Genomic DNA, 16044 nt, shown 5'->3' with positions numbered 1-16044 from the left:
ATAAATTTCGCAGAGTGACGAGGCATTTGGTTACCTTAAGAGAGTCATAGTTACTGCTGCCAGCTGCTCCCCCTTATTTGAATCTTTCCTCTCTTTAATTCGTATTGTGGCCAGTCCTACAGAACCGATATGCCACCGTATGTCCACCTTAACGACGTCACAGTTACTCCCACCACGAGTTTCTCTTGTAAGCAAATGTACTTCACCGGTTGACGAGGAATTTGGCTTCCTTAAGAGAGTCATAGTTCCTGCTGCCAGCTGCTCCCCTTTCTTAGAATATTTCTTCTCTTTAATTCGTACTGCGACCAGTCCATGCAGAAGCGATATGCTGCAGCATGTCCACCTAAACGTTGTCTGAGTTACTCCAACGACGATATCCTCGAGTTTTAAAAAAAATTTCGCAGAGTGATGAGGCATTTGGCTACCTTAAGAGAGTCATAGTTACTGCTGCCAGCTGCTCCCCCTTCTTTGAATCTTTCCTCTCTTTAATTCGTATTGCGGCCAGTCCTGCATAAGCGAAATGCTACTGCATGTCTACCTTAACGTTGTCTGAGTTACTCCAACGACGATATCCTCGAGTTTTCAAATAAATTTAGCAGAGTGACGAGGCATTTGGCTACCTTAAGAGAGTCATAGCTACTCCTGCCAGCTGCTGACATTTCTTTAGGCCTTTATATTTCCTGCTCTGGCCAGTCCTACGGAACCGATATGCCACTGTAGGCCCACCTTAAGGTCGTCACAGTTACTCCCACTAAGAGTTTCTCGAGTTAGCAAATGTACTTCACCGGTTGACGAGGCATTTGGCTACCTGAAGAGAGTCATAGTTCCTGCTGCCAGCTGCTCCCCTTTCTTTGAATCTTTCCTCTCTTTAAGTCGTACTGCGGCCAGTCCATGCAGTAGCGAAATGCTGCAACATGTCCACCTTAACGTTGTCTCAGTTACTCCAACGACGATATCCTCGAGTTTTCAAATAAATTTCGCAGAGTGACGAGGCATTTGGCTACCTTAAGAGAGTCATAGTTACTGCTGCCAGCTGCTCCCCCTTATTTGAATCTTTCCTCTCTTTAATTCGTATTGTGGCCAGTCCTGCAGAAGCGAAATGCTACAGCATGTCCCCCTTAAAGTTGTCTGAGTTACTCCTACAACGATATTCTCGAGTTTTTAAATAAATTAAGCAGGGTGACGAGGCATTTGGCTACCTTAAGAGAGTCATAGTTACTCCTGCCGGCTGCTCCTATTTCTTTAGGCCTTTATCATTCTTGCTATGGCCAGTCCTACAGAACCGATATGCCACTGTATGTCCACCTTAACGACGTCACAGTTACTCCCACCACGAGTTTCCCTTGTAAGCAAATGTACTTCACCGGTTGACGAGGAATTTGGCTTCCTTAAGAGAGTCATAGTTCCTGCTGCCAGCTGCTCCCCTTTCTTAGAATATTTCTTCTCTTTAATTCGTACTGCGACCAGTCCATGCAGAAGCGATATGCTGCAGCATGTCCACCTAAACGTTGTCTGAGTTACTCCAACGACGATATCCTCGAGTTTTAAAAAAAATTTCGAGGAGTGATGAGGCATTTGGCTACCTTAAGAGAGTCATAGTTACTGCTGCCAGCTACTCCCCCTTCTTTGAATCTTTCCTCTCTTTAATTCGTATTGCGGCCAGTCCTGCATAAGCGAAATGCTACTGCATGTCTACCTTAACGTTGTCTGAGTTACTCCAACGACGATATCCTCGAGTTTTCAAATAAATTTCGCAGAGTGACAAGGCATTTGGCTACCTTAAGAGAGTCCTAGTTACTCTTGCCGGCTGCTCCCATTTTTTTAGGCCTTTATCATTCTTGCTATGGCCAGTCCTACAGAACCGATATGCCACTGTATGTCCACCTTAACCAAGTCACAGTTACTCCCACTACGAGTTTCTCTTGTAAGCAAATGTAGTTCACCGGATGACGAGGAATTTGACTCCCTTAAGAGGGTCATAGTTCCTGCTGCCAGCTGCTCCCCTTTCTTAGAATATTTCCTCTCTTTAATTCGTACTGCGGCCAGTCCATGCAGAAGCGATATGCTGGAACATGTCTACCTTAACGATGTCTGAGTTACTCCAACGACGATATCCTCGAGTTTTAAAATAATACTCGCAGAGTGACGAGGCATTTGACTACCTTAAGAGAGTCACAGTTACTGCTGCCAGCTGCTCCCCCTTCTTTGAATCTTTCCTCCCTTTAATTCGTATTGCGGCCAGTCCTGCAGAAGCGAAATGCTACAGCATGCCCACTAAAAAAGTTTTCTCAGTTACAACAACGACGATATTCTCGAGTTTTCAAATAAATTTAGCAGAGTGACGAGGCATTTGGCTACCTTAAGAGAGTCATAGCTACTCCTGCCAGCTGCTGACATTTCTTTAGGCCTTTATATTTCCTGCTCTGGCCAGTCCTACGGAACCGATATGCCACTGTAGGCCCACCTTAAGGTCGTCACAGTTACTCCCACTAAGAGTTTCTCGAGTTAGCAAATGTACTTCACCGGATGACGAGGCATTTGGCTACCTTAAGAGAGTCATAGTTCCTGCTGCCAGCTGCTCCCCTTTCTTTGAATCTTTCCTCTCTTTAAGTCGTACTGCGGCCAGTCCATGCAGTAGCGAAATGCTGCAACATGTCCACCTTAACGTTGTCTCAGTTACTCCAACGACGATATCCTCGAGTTTTAAAAAAAATTTCGCAGAGTGATGAGGCATTTGGCTACCTTAAGAGAGTCATAGTTACTGCTGCCAGCTGCTCCCCCTTCTTTGAATCTTTCCTCTCTTTAATTCGTATTGCGGCCAGTCCTGCATAAGCGAAATGCTACTGCATGTCTACCTTAACGTTGTCTGAGTTACTCCAACGACGATATCCTCGAGTTTTCAAATAAATTTCGCAGAGTGACAAGGCATTTGGCTACCTTAAGAGAGTCCTAGTTACTCTTGCCGGCTGCTCCCATTTTTTTAGGCCTTTATCATTCTTGCTATGGCCAGTCCTACAGAACCGATATGCCACTGTATGTCCACATTAACCAAGTCACAGTTACTCCCACTACGAGTTTCTCTTGTAAGCAAATGTAGTTCACCGGATGACGAGGAATTTGACTCCCTTAAGAGGGTCATAGTTCCTGCTGCCAGCTGCTCCCCTTTCTTAGAATATTTCCTCTCTTTAATTCGTACTGCGGCCAGTCCATGCAGAAGCGATATGCTGGAACATGTCTACCTTAACGATGTCTGAGTTACTCCAACGACGATATCCTCGAGTTTTAAAATAATATTCGCAGAGTGACGAGGCATTTGACTACCTTAAGAGAGTCACAGTTACTGCTGCCAGCTGCTCCCCCTTCTTTGAATCTTTCCTCCCTTTAATTCGTATTGCGGCCAGTCCTGCAGAAGCGAAATGCTACAGCATGCCCACTAAAAAATTTTCTCAGTTACAACAACGACGATATTCTCGAGTTTTCAAATAAATTTAGCAGAGTGACGAGGCATTTGGCTACCTTAAGAGAGTCATAGCTACTCCTGCCAGCTGCTGACATTTCTTTAGGCCTTTATATTTCCTGCTCTGGCCAGTCCTACGGAACCGATATGCCACTGTAGGCCCACCTTAAGGTCGTCACAGTTACTCCCACTAAGAGTTTCTCGAGTTAGCAAATGTACTTCACCGGATGACGAGGCATTTGGCTCCCTTATGAGAGTCATAGTTCCTGCTGCCAGCTGCTCACCTTTCTTAGAATATTTCTTCTCTTTAATTCGTACTGCGGCCAGTCTATGCAGAAGCGATATGCTGCAACATGTCCACCTAAACGTTGTCTGAGTTACTCCAACGACGATATCCTCGAGTTTTAAAAAAAATTTCGCAGAGTGATGAGGCATTTGGCTACCTTAAGAGAGTTATAGTTACTGCTGCGAGCTGCTCCCCTTTCTTTGAATCTTTCCTCTCTTTAAGTCGTACTGCGGCCAGTCCATGCAGTAGCGAAATGCTGCAACATGTCCACCTTAACGTTGTCTCAGTTACTCCAACGACGATATCCTCGAGTTTTCAAATAAATTTCGCAGAGTGACGAGGCATTTGACTACCTTAAGAGAGTCATAGTTACTGCTGCCAGCTGCTCCCCCTTATTTGAATCTTTCCTCTCTTTAATTCGTATTGTGGCCAGTCCTGCAGAAGCGAAATGCTACAGCATGTCCCCCTTAAAGTTGTCTGAGTTACTCCTACAACGATATTCTCGAGTTTTTAAATAAATTAAGCAGGGTGACGAGGCATTTGGCTACCTTAAGAGAGTCATAGTTACTCCTGCCGGCTGCTCCTATTTCTTTAGGCCTTTATCATTCTTGCTATGGCCAGTCCTACAGAACCGATATGCCACTGTATGTCCACCTTAAAGACGTCACACTTACTCCCACTACGAGTTTCTCGAGTTAGCAAATGTACTTCGCAGGATGTCGAGGCATTTGGCTCCCTTATGAGAGTCATAGTTCCTGCTGCCAGCTGCTCACCTTTCTTAGAATATTTCCTCTCTTTAATTCGTACAGCGGCCAGTCTATGCAGAAGCGATATGCTGCAACATGTCCACCTTAACGTTGTCTGAGTTACTCCAACGACGTTATCCTCGAGTTTTAAAATAAATTTCGCAGAGTGACGAGGCATTTGGCTACCTTAAGAGAGTCATAGTTACTGCTGCCAGCTGCTCCCCCTTCTTTGAATCTTTCGTCTCTTTAATTCGTATTGCGGCCAGTCCTGCAGAAGTGAAATGCCACTGCATGTCCACCTTAACGTTGTCTGAGTTACTGCAACGGCGATATTCTCGAGTTTTCAAATAAATTCAGCAGAGTGACGTGGCATTTGGCTACCTTAAGAGAGTCATAGTTACTTCTGAAGGCTGCTCCCATTTCTTTAGGCCTTTATCATTCTTGCTTTGGCCAGTCCTACAGAACCGTTATGCCACTGTATGTCCACCTTAAAGACGTCACACTTACTCCCACTACGAGTTTCTCGAGTTAGCAAATGTACTTCGCAGGATGTCGAGGCATTTGGCTCCCTTAAGAGAGTCATAGTTCCTGCTGCCAGCTGCTCCCCTTTCCTTGAATCTTTCCTCTCTTTAATTCGTACTGCGGCCAGTCCATGCAGAAGCGAAATGCTACTGCATGTCTACCTTAACGTTGTCTGAGTTACTCCAACGGCGATATTCTCGAGTTTTCAAATAAATTTAGCGGAGTGACGAGGCATTTGGCTACCTTAAGAGAGTTATAGTTACTTCTGCCGGCTGCACCCATTTCTTTAGTCCTTTACCATTCTTGCTATGGCCAGTCCTACAGAACCGTTATGCCACTGTATGTTCACCTTAAAGACGTCACAGTTACTCTCACTACGAGTTTCTCTTGTAAGCAAATGTACTTCACCGGATGACGAGAAATTTGGCTTCCTTAGGAGAGTCATAGTTCCTGCTGCCAGCTGCTCCCCTTTCATAGAATATTTCCTCTCTTTAATTCGTACTGCGGCCATTCCATGCAGAAGCGATATGCTGCAACATGTCCACCTTAACGTTGTCTGAGTTACTCCAACGACGATATCCTCGAGATTTAAATAAAATTTCGCAGAGTGACGAGGCATTTGGCTACCTTAAGAGAGTCATAGTTCCTGCTGCCAGCTGCTCCCTTTTCCTTGAATCTTTCCTCTCTTTAATTCGTATTGCGGCCAGTCCTGCAGAAGCGAAACGCTACAGCATGTCCACTATAAAGTTTTCTCAGTTACAACACTGACGATATTCTCGATTTATTAAATACATTTAGCAGAGTGACGAGGCATTTGGCTACCTTAAGAGAGTCATAGCTACTCCTGCCGGCTGCTGACATTTCTTTAGGCCTTTATATTTCCTCTCTTTAAGTCGTACTGCGGCCAGTCAATGCAGAAGCGAAATGCTGCAACATGTCCACCGTAACGTTGTCTCAGTTACTCCAACGACGATATCCTCGAGTTTTCAAATAAATTTCGCAGAGTGACGAGGCAGTCCTGCAGAACCGATCCGCCACTGTAGGCCCACCTTAACGTCGTCACAGTTACTCCCACTAAGAGTTTCTCGATTTAGCAAATATACTTCACCGGAAGACGAGGCATTTGGCGCCCTTAAGAGAGTCATAGTTCCTGCTGCCAGCTGCTCCCCCTTCTTTGAATCTTTCCTCTCTTTAATACTTATTGCGGCCAGTCCTGCAGAAGCGAAATGCTACTGCATGTCCACCTTAACGTTGTCTGAGTTACTCCAACAACGATATCTTCGAGTTTTCAAATAAATTTCCCAAAGTGACGAGGCATCTGGCTACCTTAAGAGAGTCATAGTTACTGCTGCCAGCTGCTCCCTCTTCTTTGAATCTTTCCTCTCTTTAATACGTATTGCGGCCAGTCCTGCAGAAGCGAAATGCTACTGAATGTCCACCTTAACGTTGTCTGAGTTACTCCAACGACGATATCCTCGAGTATTCAAATAAATTTTGCAGAGTGACAAGGCATTTGGCTACCTTAAGAGAGACATAGTTACTCCTGCTGGCTGCTCCCATTTCTTTAGGCCTTTATCATTCTTGCTATGGCCGGTCCTACAGAACCGATGTGCCACTGTATGTCCACCTTAACGAAGTCACAGTTACTCCCACTACGAGTTTCTCTTGTAAGCAAATGTAGTTCACCGGATGACGAGGAATTTGACTCCCTTAAGAGGGTCATAGTTCCTGCTGCCAGCTGCTCCCCTTTCTTAGAATATTTCCTCTCTTTAATTCGTACTGCGGCCAGTCCATGCAGAAGCGATATGCTGGAACATGTCTACCTTAACGATGTCTGAGTTACTCCAACGACGATATCCTCGAGTTTTAAAATAATATTCGCAGAGTGACGAGGCATTTGGCTCCCTTAAGAGAGTCATAGTTACTGCTGCCAGCTGCTCGCCCTTCTTTGAATCTTTCCTCCCTTTAATTCGTACTGCGGCCAATCCATGCAGAAGCGAAATGCTACTGCATGTCTACCTTAACGTTGTCTGAGTTACTCCAACGGCGATATTCTCGAGTTTTCAAATAAATTTAGCGGAGTGACGAGGCATTTGGCTACCTTAAGAGAGTTATAGTTACTTCTGCCGGCTGCACCCATTTCTTTAGGCCTTTATCATTCTTGCTATGGCCAGTCCTACAGAACCGTTATGCCACTGTATGTTCACCTTAAAGACGTCACAGTTACTCTCACTACGAGTTTCTCTTGTAAGCAAATGTACTTCACCGGATGACGAGAAATTTGGCTTCCTTAGGAGAGTCATAGTTCCTGCTGCCAGCTGCTCCCCTTTCATAGAATATTTCCTCTCTTTAATTCGTACTGCGGCCATTCCATGCAGAAGCGATATGCTGCAACATGTCCACCTTCACGTTGTCTGATTTACTCCAACGACGATATCCTCGAGTTTTCAAATAAATTCCGCTGAGTGACGAGGCAGTCCTGCAGAACCGATCCGCCACTGTAGGCCCACCTTAACGTCGTCACAGTTACTCCCACTAAGAGTTTCTCGATTTAGCAAATATACCTCACCAGAAGACGAGGCATTTGGCTCCCTTAAGAGAGTCGTAGCTACTCCTGCCAGCTGCTCCCCCTTCTTTGAATCTTTCCTCTCTTTAATACTTATTGCGACCAGTCCTGCAGAAGCGAAATGCTACTGCATCTCCACCTTAACGTTGTCTGAGTTACTCCAACAACGATATCCTCGAGTTTTCAAATAAATTTCGCAGAGTGACGAGGCATCTGGCTACCTTAAGAGAGTCATAGTTACTGCTGCCAGCTGCTCCCTCTTCTTTGAATCTTTCCTCTCTTTAATACGTATTGCGGCCAGTCCTGCAGAAGCGAAATGCTACTGCATGTCCACCTTAACGTTGTCTGAGTTACTCCAACGACGATATCCTCGAGTATTCAAATAAATTTTGCAGAGTGACAAGGCATTTGGCTACCTTAAGAGAGACATAGTTACTCCTGCTGGCTGCTCCCATTTCTTTAGGCCTTTATCATTCTTGCTACGGCCAGGCCCACAGAACCGATATGCCACTGTAGGGCCACCATAAGGTCGTCACAGTTACTCCCACTAAGAGTTTCTCGAGTTAGCCAATGTACTTCACCGGATGACGAAGCATTTGGCTACCTTAAGAGAGTCATAGTTCCTGCTGCCAGCTGCTCCCCTTTCTTTGAATCTTTCCTCTCTTTAAGTCGTACTGCGGCCAGTCCATGCAGAAGCGAAATGCTGCAACATGTCCACCTTAACGTTGTCTCAGTTACTCCAACGACGATATCCTCGAGTTTTCAAATAAATTTCGCAGAGTGACGAGGCATTTGGTTACCTTAAGAGAGTCATAGTTACTGCTGCCAGCTGCTCCCCCTTATTTGAATCTTTCCTCTCTTTAATTCGTATTGTGGCCAGTCCTACAGAACCGATATGCCACTGTATGTCCACCTTAACGACGTCACAGTTACTCCCACCACGAGTTTCTCTTGTAAGCAAATGTACTTCACCGGTTGACGAGGAATTTGGCTTCCTTAAGAGAGTCATAGTTCCTGCTGCCAGCTGCTCCCCTTTCTTAGAATATTTCTTCTCTTTAATTCGTACTGCGACCAGTCCATGCAGAAGCGATATGCTGCAGCATGTCCACCTAAACGTTGTCTGAGTTACTCCAACGACGATATCCTCGAGTTTTAAAAAAAATTTCGCAGAGTGATGAGACATTTGGCTACCTTAAGAGAGTCATAGTTACTGCTGCCAGCTGCTCCCCCTACTTTGAATATTTCCTCTCTTTAATTCGTATTGCGGCCAGCCCCGCAGAAGCGAAATGCTACTGCATGTCCACCTTAACGTTGTCTGAGTTACTCCAACGACGATATCCTCGAGTTTTCAAATAAATTTCGCAGAGTGACGAGGCATTTGGCCACCTTAAGAGAGTCATCGTTTCTGCTGCCAGCTGCTCCCTCTTCTTTGAATCTTTCCTCTCTTTAATACGTATTGCGGCCAGTCCTGCAGAAGCGAAATGCTACTGCATGTCCACCTTAACGTTGTTGAGTTACTCCAACGGCGATATTCTCGAGTTTTCAAATAAATTTAGCAGAGTGACGAGGCATTTGGCTACCTTAAGAGAGTCATAGTTACTTCTGCCGGCTGCACCCATTTCTTCAGGCCTTTATCATTCTTGCTATGGCCAGTCCTACAGAACCGTTATGCCTATGTATGTCCACCTTAAAGACGTCACACTTACTCCCACTACGAGTTTCTCGAGTTAGCAAATGTACTTCGCAGGATGTCGAGGCATTTGGCTCCCTTAAGAGAGTCATCGTTACTGCTGCCAGCTGCTCCCTCTTCTTTGAATCTTTCCTCTCTTTAATACGTATTGCGGCCAGTCCTGCAGAAGCGAAATGCTACTGCATGTCCACCTTAACGTTGTCTGAGTTACTCCAACGACGATATCCTCGAGATATCAAATAAATTTCGCAGAGTGACAAGGCATTTGGCTACCTTAGGAGAGACATAGTTACTCCTGCTGGCTGCTCCCATTTCTTTAGGCCTTTATCATTCTTGCTTTGGCCAGTCCCACAGAACCGATATGCCACAGTAGGCCCACCTTAAGGTCGTCACAGTTACTAACACTAAGAGTTTCTCGAGTTAGCCAATGTACTTCACCGGATGACGAGGCATTTGGCTACCTTAACAGAGTCATAGTTCCTGCTGCCAGCTGCTCCCCTTTCTTTGAATCTTTCCTCTCTTTAAGTCGTACTGCGGCCAGTCCATGCAGAAGCGAAATGCTGCAACATGTCCACCTTAACGTTGTCACAGTTACTCCAACGACGATATCCTCGAGTTTTCAAATAAATTTCGCAGAGTGACGAGGCATTTGGCTACCTTAAGAGAGTCATAGTTACTGCTGCCAGCTGCTCCCCCTTATTTGAATCTTTCCTCTCTTTAATACGTATTGTGGCCAGTCCTGCAGAAGCGAAATGCTACAGCATGGCCACCTTAAAGTTGTCTGAGTTACTCCTACGACGATATTCTCGAGTTTTTAAATAAATTAAGCAGGGTGACGAGGCATTTGGCTACCTTAAGAGAGTCATAGTTCCTGCTGACAGCTGCTCCCCTTTCTTAGAATATTTCTTCTCTTTAATTCGTACTGCGGCCAGTCCATGCAGAAGCGATATGCTGCAACATGTCCACCTAAACGTTGTCTGAGTTACTCCAACGACGATATCCTCGAGTTTTAAAAAAAAATTCGCAGAGTGATGAGGCATTTGGCTACCTTAAGAGAGTCATAGCTACTGCTGCCAGCTGCTCCCCCTTCTTTGAATCTTTCCTCTCTTTAATACTTATTGCGGCCAGTCCTGCAGAAGCGAAATGCTACTGCATCTCCACCTTAACGTTGTCTGAGTTACTCCAACAACGATATCCTCGAGTTTTCAAATAAATTTCGCAGAGTGACGAGGCATCTGGCTACCTTAAGAGAGTCATAGTTACTGCTGCCAGCTGCTCCCTCTTCTTTGAATCTTTCCTCTCTTTAATACGTATTGCGGCCAGTCCTGCAGAAGCGAAATGCTACTGCATGTCCACCTTAACGTTGTCTGAGTTACTCCAACGACGATATCCTCGAGTATTCAAATAAATTTTGCAGAGTGACAAGGCATTTGGCTACCTTAAGAGAGACATAGTTACTCCTGCTGGCTGCTCCCATTTCTTTAGGCCTTTATCATTCTTGCTACGGCCAGGCCCACAGAACCGATATGCCACTGTAGGGCCACCATAAGGTCGTCACAGTTACTCCCACTAAGAGTTTCTCGAGTTAGCCAATGTACTTCACCGGACGACGAAGCATTTGGCTACCTTAAGAGAGTCATAGTTCCTGCTGCCAGCTGCTCCCCTTTCTTTGAATCTTTCCTCTCTTTAAGTCGTACTGCGGCCAGTCCATGCAGAAGCGAAATGCTGCAACATGTCCACCTTAACGTTGTCTCAGTTACTCCAACGACGATATCCTCGAGTTTTCAAATAAATTTCGCAGAGTGACGAGGCATTTGGTTACCTTAAGAGAGTCATAGTTACTGCTGCCAGCTGCTCCCCCTTATTTGAATCTTTCCTCTCTATAATTCGTATTGTGGCCAGTCCTACAGAACCGATATGCCACTGTATGTCCACCTTAACGACGTCACAGTTACTCCCACCACGAGTTTCTCTTGTAAGCAAATGTACTTCACCGGTTGACGAGGAATTTGGCTTCCTTAAGAGAGTCATAGTTCCTGCTGCCAGCTGCTCCCCTTTCTTAGAATATTTCTTCTCTTTAATTCGTACTGCGACCAGTCCATGCAGAAGCGATATGCTGCAGCATGTCCACCTAAACGTTGTCTGAGTTACTCCAACGACGATATCCTCGAGTTTTAAAAAAAATTTCGCAGAGTGATGAGGCATTTGGCTACCTTAAGAGAGTCATAGTTACTGCTGCCAGCTGCTCCCCCTACTTTGAATATTTCCTCTCTTTAATTCGTATTGCGGCCAGCCCCGCAGAAGCGAAATGCTACTGCATGTCCACCTTAACGTTGTCTGAGTTACTCCAACGACGATATCCTCGAGTTTTCAAATAAATTTCGCAGAGTGACGAGGCATTTGGCCACCTTAAGAGAGTCATCGTTTCTGCTGCCAGCTGCTCCCTCTTCTTTGAATCTTTCCTCTCTTTAATACGTATTGCGGCCAGTCCTGCAGAAGCGAAATGCTACTGCATGTCCACCTTAACGTTGTTGAGTTACTCCAACGGCGATATTCTCGAGTTTTCAAATAAATTTAGCAGAGTGACGAGGCATTTGGCTACCTTAAGAGAGTCATAGTTACTTCTGCCGGCTGCACCCATTTCTTCAGGCCTTTATCATTCTTGCTATGGCCAGTCCTACAGAACCGTTATGCCTATGTATGTCCACCTTAAAGACGTCACACTTACTCCCACTACGAGTTTCTCGAGTTAGCAAATGTACTTCGCAGGATGTCGAGGCATTTGGCTCCCTTAAGAGAGTCATCGTTACTGCTGCCAGCTGCTCCCTCTTCTTTGAATCTTTCCTCTCTTTAATACGTATTGCGGCCAGTCCTGCAGAAGCGAAATGCTACTGCATGTCCACCTTAACGTTGTCTGAGTTACTCCAACGACGATATCCTCGAGATATCAAATAAATTTCGCAGAGTGACAAGGCATTTGGCTACCTTAGGAGAGACATAGTTACTCCTGCTGGCTGCTCCCATTTCTTTAGGCCTTTATCATTCTTGCTTTGGCCAGTCCCACAGAACCGATATGCCACAGTAGGCCCACCTTAAGGTCGTCACAGTTACTAACACTAAGAGTTTCTCGAGTTAGCCAATGTACTTCACCGGATGACGAGGCATTTGGCTACCTTAACAGAGTCATAGTTCCTGCTGCCAGCTGCTCCCCTTTCTTTGAATCTTTCCTCTCTTTAAGTCGTACTGCGGCCAGTCCATGCAGAAGCGAAATGCTGCAACATGTCCACCTTAACGTTGTCACAGTTACTCCAACGACGATATCCTCGAGTTTTCAAATAAATTTCGCAGAGTGACGAGGCATTTGGCTACCTTAAGAGAGTCATAGTTACTGCTGCCAGCTGCTCCCCCTTATTTGAATCTTTCCTCTCTTTAATACGTATTGTGGCCAGTCCTGCAGAAGCGAAATGCTACAGCATGGCCACCTTAAAGTTGTCTGAGTTACTCCTACGACGATATTCTCGAGTTTTTAAATAAATTAAGCAGGGTGACGAGGCATTTGGCTACCTTAAGAGAGTCATAGTTCCTGCTGACAGCTGCTCCCCTTTCTTAGAATATTTCTTCTCTTTAATTCGTACTGCGGCCAGTCCATGCAGAAGCGATATGCTGCAACATGTCCACCTAAACGTTGTCTGAGTTACTCCAACGACGATATCCTCGAGTTTTAAAAAAAAATTCGCAGAGTGATGAGGCATTTGGCTACCTTAAGAGAGTCATAGCTACTGCTGCCAGCTGCTCCCCCTTCTTTGAATCTTTCCTCTCTTTAATACTTATTGCGGCCAGTCCTGCAGAAGCGAAATGCTACTGCATCTCCACCTTAACGCTGTCTGAGTTACTCCAACAACGATATCCTCGAGTTTTCAAATAAGTTTCGCAGAGTGACGAGGCATCTGGCTACCTTAAGAGAGTCATAGTTACTGCTGCCAGCTGCTCCCTCTTCTTTGAATCTTTCCTCTCTTTAATACGTATTGCGGCCAGTCCTGCAGAAGCGAAATGCTACTGCATGTCCACCTTAACGTTGTCTGAGTTACTCCAACGACGATATCCTCGAGTATTCAAATAAATTTTGCAGAGTGACAAGGCATTTGGCTACCTTAAGAGAGACATAGTTACTCCTGCTGGCTGCTCCCATTTCTTTAGGCCTTTATCATTCTTGCTACGGCCAGGCCCACAGAACCGATATGCCACTGTAGGGCCACCATAAGGTCGTCACAGTTACTCCCACTAAGAGTTTCTCGAGTTAGCCAATGTACTTCACCGGACGACGAAGCATTTGGCTACCTTAAGAGAGTCATAGTTCCTGCTGCCAGCTGCTCCCCTTTCTTTGAATCTTTCCTCTCTTTAAGTCGTACTGCGGCCAGTCCATGCAGAAGCGAAATGCTGCAACATGTCCACCTTAACGTTGTCTCAGTTACTCCAACGACGATATCCTCGAGTTTTCAAATAAATTTCGCAGAGTGACGAGGCATTTGGTTACCTTAAGAGAGTCATAGTTACTGCTGCCAGCTGCTCCCCCTTATTTGAATCTTTCCTCTCTTTAATTCGTATTGTGGCCAGTCCTACAGAACCGATATGCCACTGTATGTCCACCTTAACGTTGTCTGAGTTACTCCCACCACGAGTTTCTCTTGTAAGCAAATGTACTTCACCGGTTGACGAGGAATTTGGCTTCCTTAAGAGAGTCATAGTTCCTGCTGCCAGCTGCTCCCCTTTCTTAGAATATTTCTTCTCTTTAATTCGTACTGCGACCAGTCCATGCAGAAGCGATATGCTGCAGCATGTCCACCTAAACGTTGTCTGAGTTACTCCAACGACGATATCCTCGAGTTTTAAAAAAAATTTCGCAGAGTGATGAGGCATTTGGCTACCTTAAGAGAGTCATAGTTACTGCTGCCAGCTGCTCCCCCTACTTTGAATATTTCCTCTCTTTAATTCGTATTGCGGCCAGCCCCGCAGAAGCGAAATGCTACTGCATGTCCACCTTAACGTTGTCTGAGTTACTCCAACGACGATATCCTCGAGTTTTCAAATAAATTTCGCAGAGTGACGAGGCATTTGGCCACCTTAAGAGAGTCATCGTTTCTGCTGCCAGCTGCTCCCTCTTCTTTGAATCTTTCCTCTCTTTAATACGTATTGCGGCCAGTCCTGCAGAAGCGAAATGCTACTGCATGTCCACCTTAACGTTGTTGAGTTACTCCAACGGCGATATTCTCGAGTTTTCAAATAAATTTAGCAGAGTGACGAGGCATTTGGCTACCTTAAGAGAGTCATAGTTACTTCTGCCGGCTGCACCCATTTCTTCAGGCCTTTATCATTCTTGCTATGGCCAGTCCTACAGAACCGTTATGCCTATGTATGTCCACCTTAAAGACGTCACACTTACTCCCACTACGAGTTTCTCGAGTTAGCAAATGTACTTCGCAGGATGTCGAGGCATTTGGCTCCCTTGAGAGAGTCATCGTTACTGCTGCCAGCTGCTCCCTCTTCTTTGAATCTTTCCTCTCTTTAATACGTATTGCGGCCAGTCCTGCAGAAGCGAAATGCTACTGCATGTCCACCTTAACGTTGTCTGAGTTACTCCAACGACGATATCCTCGAGATATCAAATAAATTTCGCAGAGTGACAAGGCATTTGGCTACCTTAGGAGAGACATAGTTACTCCTGCTGGCTGCTCCCATTTCTTTAGGCCTTTATCATTCTTGCTTTGGCCAGTCCCACAGAACCGATATGCCACAGTAGGCCCACCTTAAGGTCGTCACAGTTACTAACACTAAGAGTTTCTCGAGTTAGCCAATGTACTTCACCGGATGACGAGGCATTTGGCTACCTTAACAGAGTCATAGTTCCTGCTGCCAGCTGCTCCCCTTTCTTTGAATCTTTCCTCTCTTTAAGTCGTACTGCGGCCAGTCCATGCAGAAGCGAAATGCTGCAACATGTCCACCTTAACGTTGTCACAGTTACTCCAACGACGATATCCTCGAGTTTTCAAATAAATTTCGCAGAGTGACGAGGCATTTGGCTACCTTAAGAGAGTCATAGTTACTGCTGCCAGCTGCTCCCCCTTATTTGAATCTTTCCTCTCTTTAATACGTATTGCGGCCAGTCCTGCAGAAGCGAAATGCTACAGCATGGCCACCTTAAAGTTGTCTGAGTTACTCCTACGACGATATTCTCGTGTTTTTAAATAAATTAAGCATTGTGACGAGGCATTTGGCTACCTTAAGAGAGTCATAGTTCCTGCTGACAGCTGCTCCCCTTTCTTAGAATATTTCTTCTCTTTAATTCGTACTGCGGCCAGTCCATGCAGAAGCGATATGCTGCAACATGTCCACCTAAACGTTGTCTGAGTTACTCCAACGACGATATCCTCGAGTTTTAAAAAAAAATTCGCAGAGTGATGAGGCATTTGGCTACCTTAAGAGAGTCATAGCTACTGCTGCCAGCTGCTCCCCCTACTTTGAATATTTCCTCTCTTTAATTCGTATTGCGGCCGGTCCTGCAGAAGCGAAATGCTACTGTATGTCCACCTTAACGTTGTCTGAGTTACTCCAACGACGATATCCTCGAGTTTTCAAATAAATTTCGCAGAGTGACGAGGCAGTTGGCCACCTTAAAAGAGTCATCGTTACTGCTGCCAGCTGCTCCCTCTTCTTTGAATCTTTCCTCTCTTTAATACGTATTGCGGCCAGTCCTGCAGAAGCGAAATGCTACTGCAAGTC

Source organism: Schistocerca americana, chromosome 5 (genome assembly GCF_021461395.2).
Source record: "Schistocerca americana isolate TAMUIC-IGC-003095 chromosome 5, iqSchAmer2.1, whole genome shotgun sequence".
Lineage (NCBI taxonomy): Eukaryota > Metazoa > Arthropoda > Insecta > Orthoptera > Acrididae > Schistocerca > Schistocerca americana.
The sequence above is the reverse complement of the archived record's forward strand: the minus strand, read 5'-3'. Positions refer to the sequence as shown.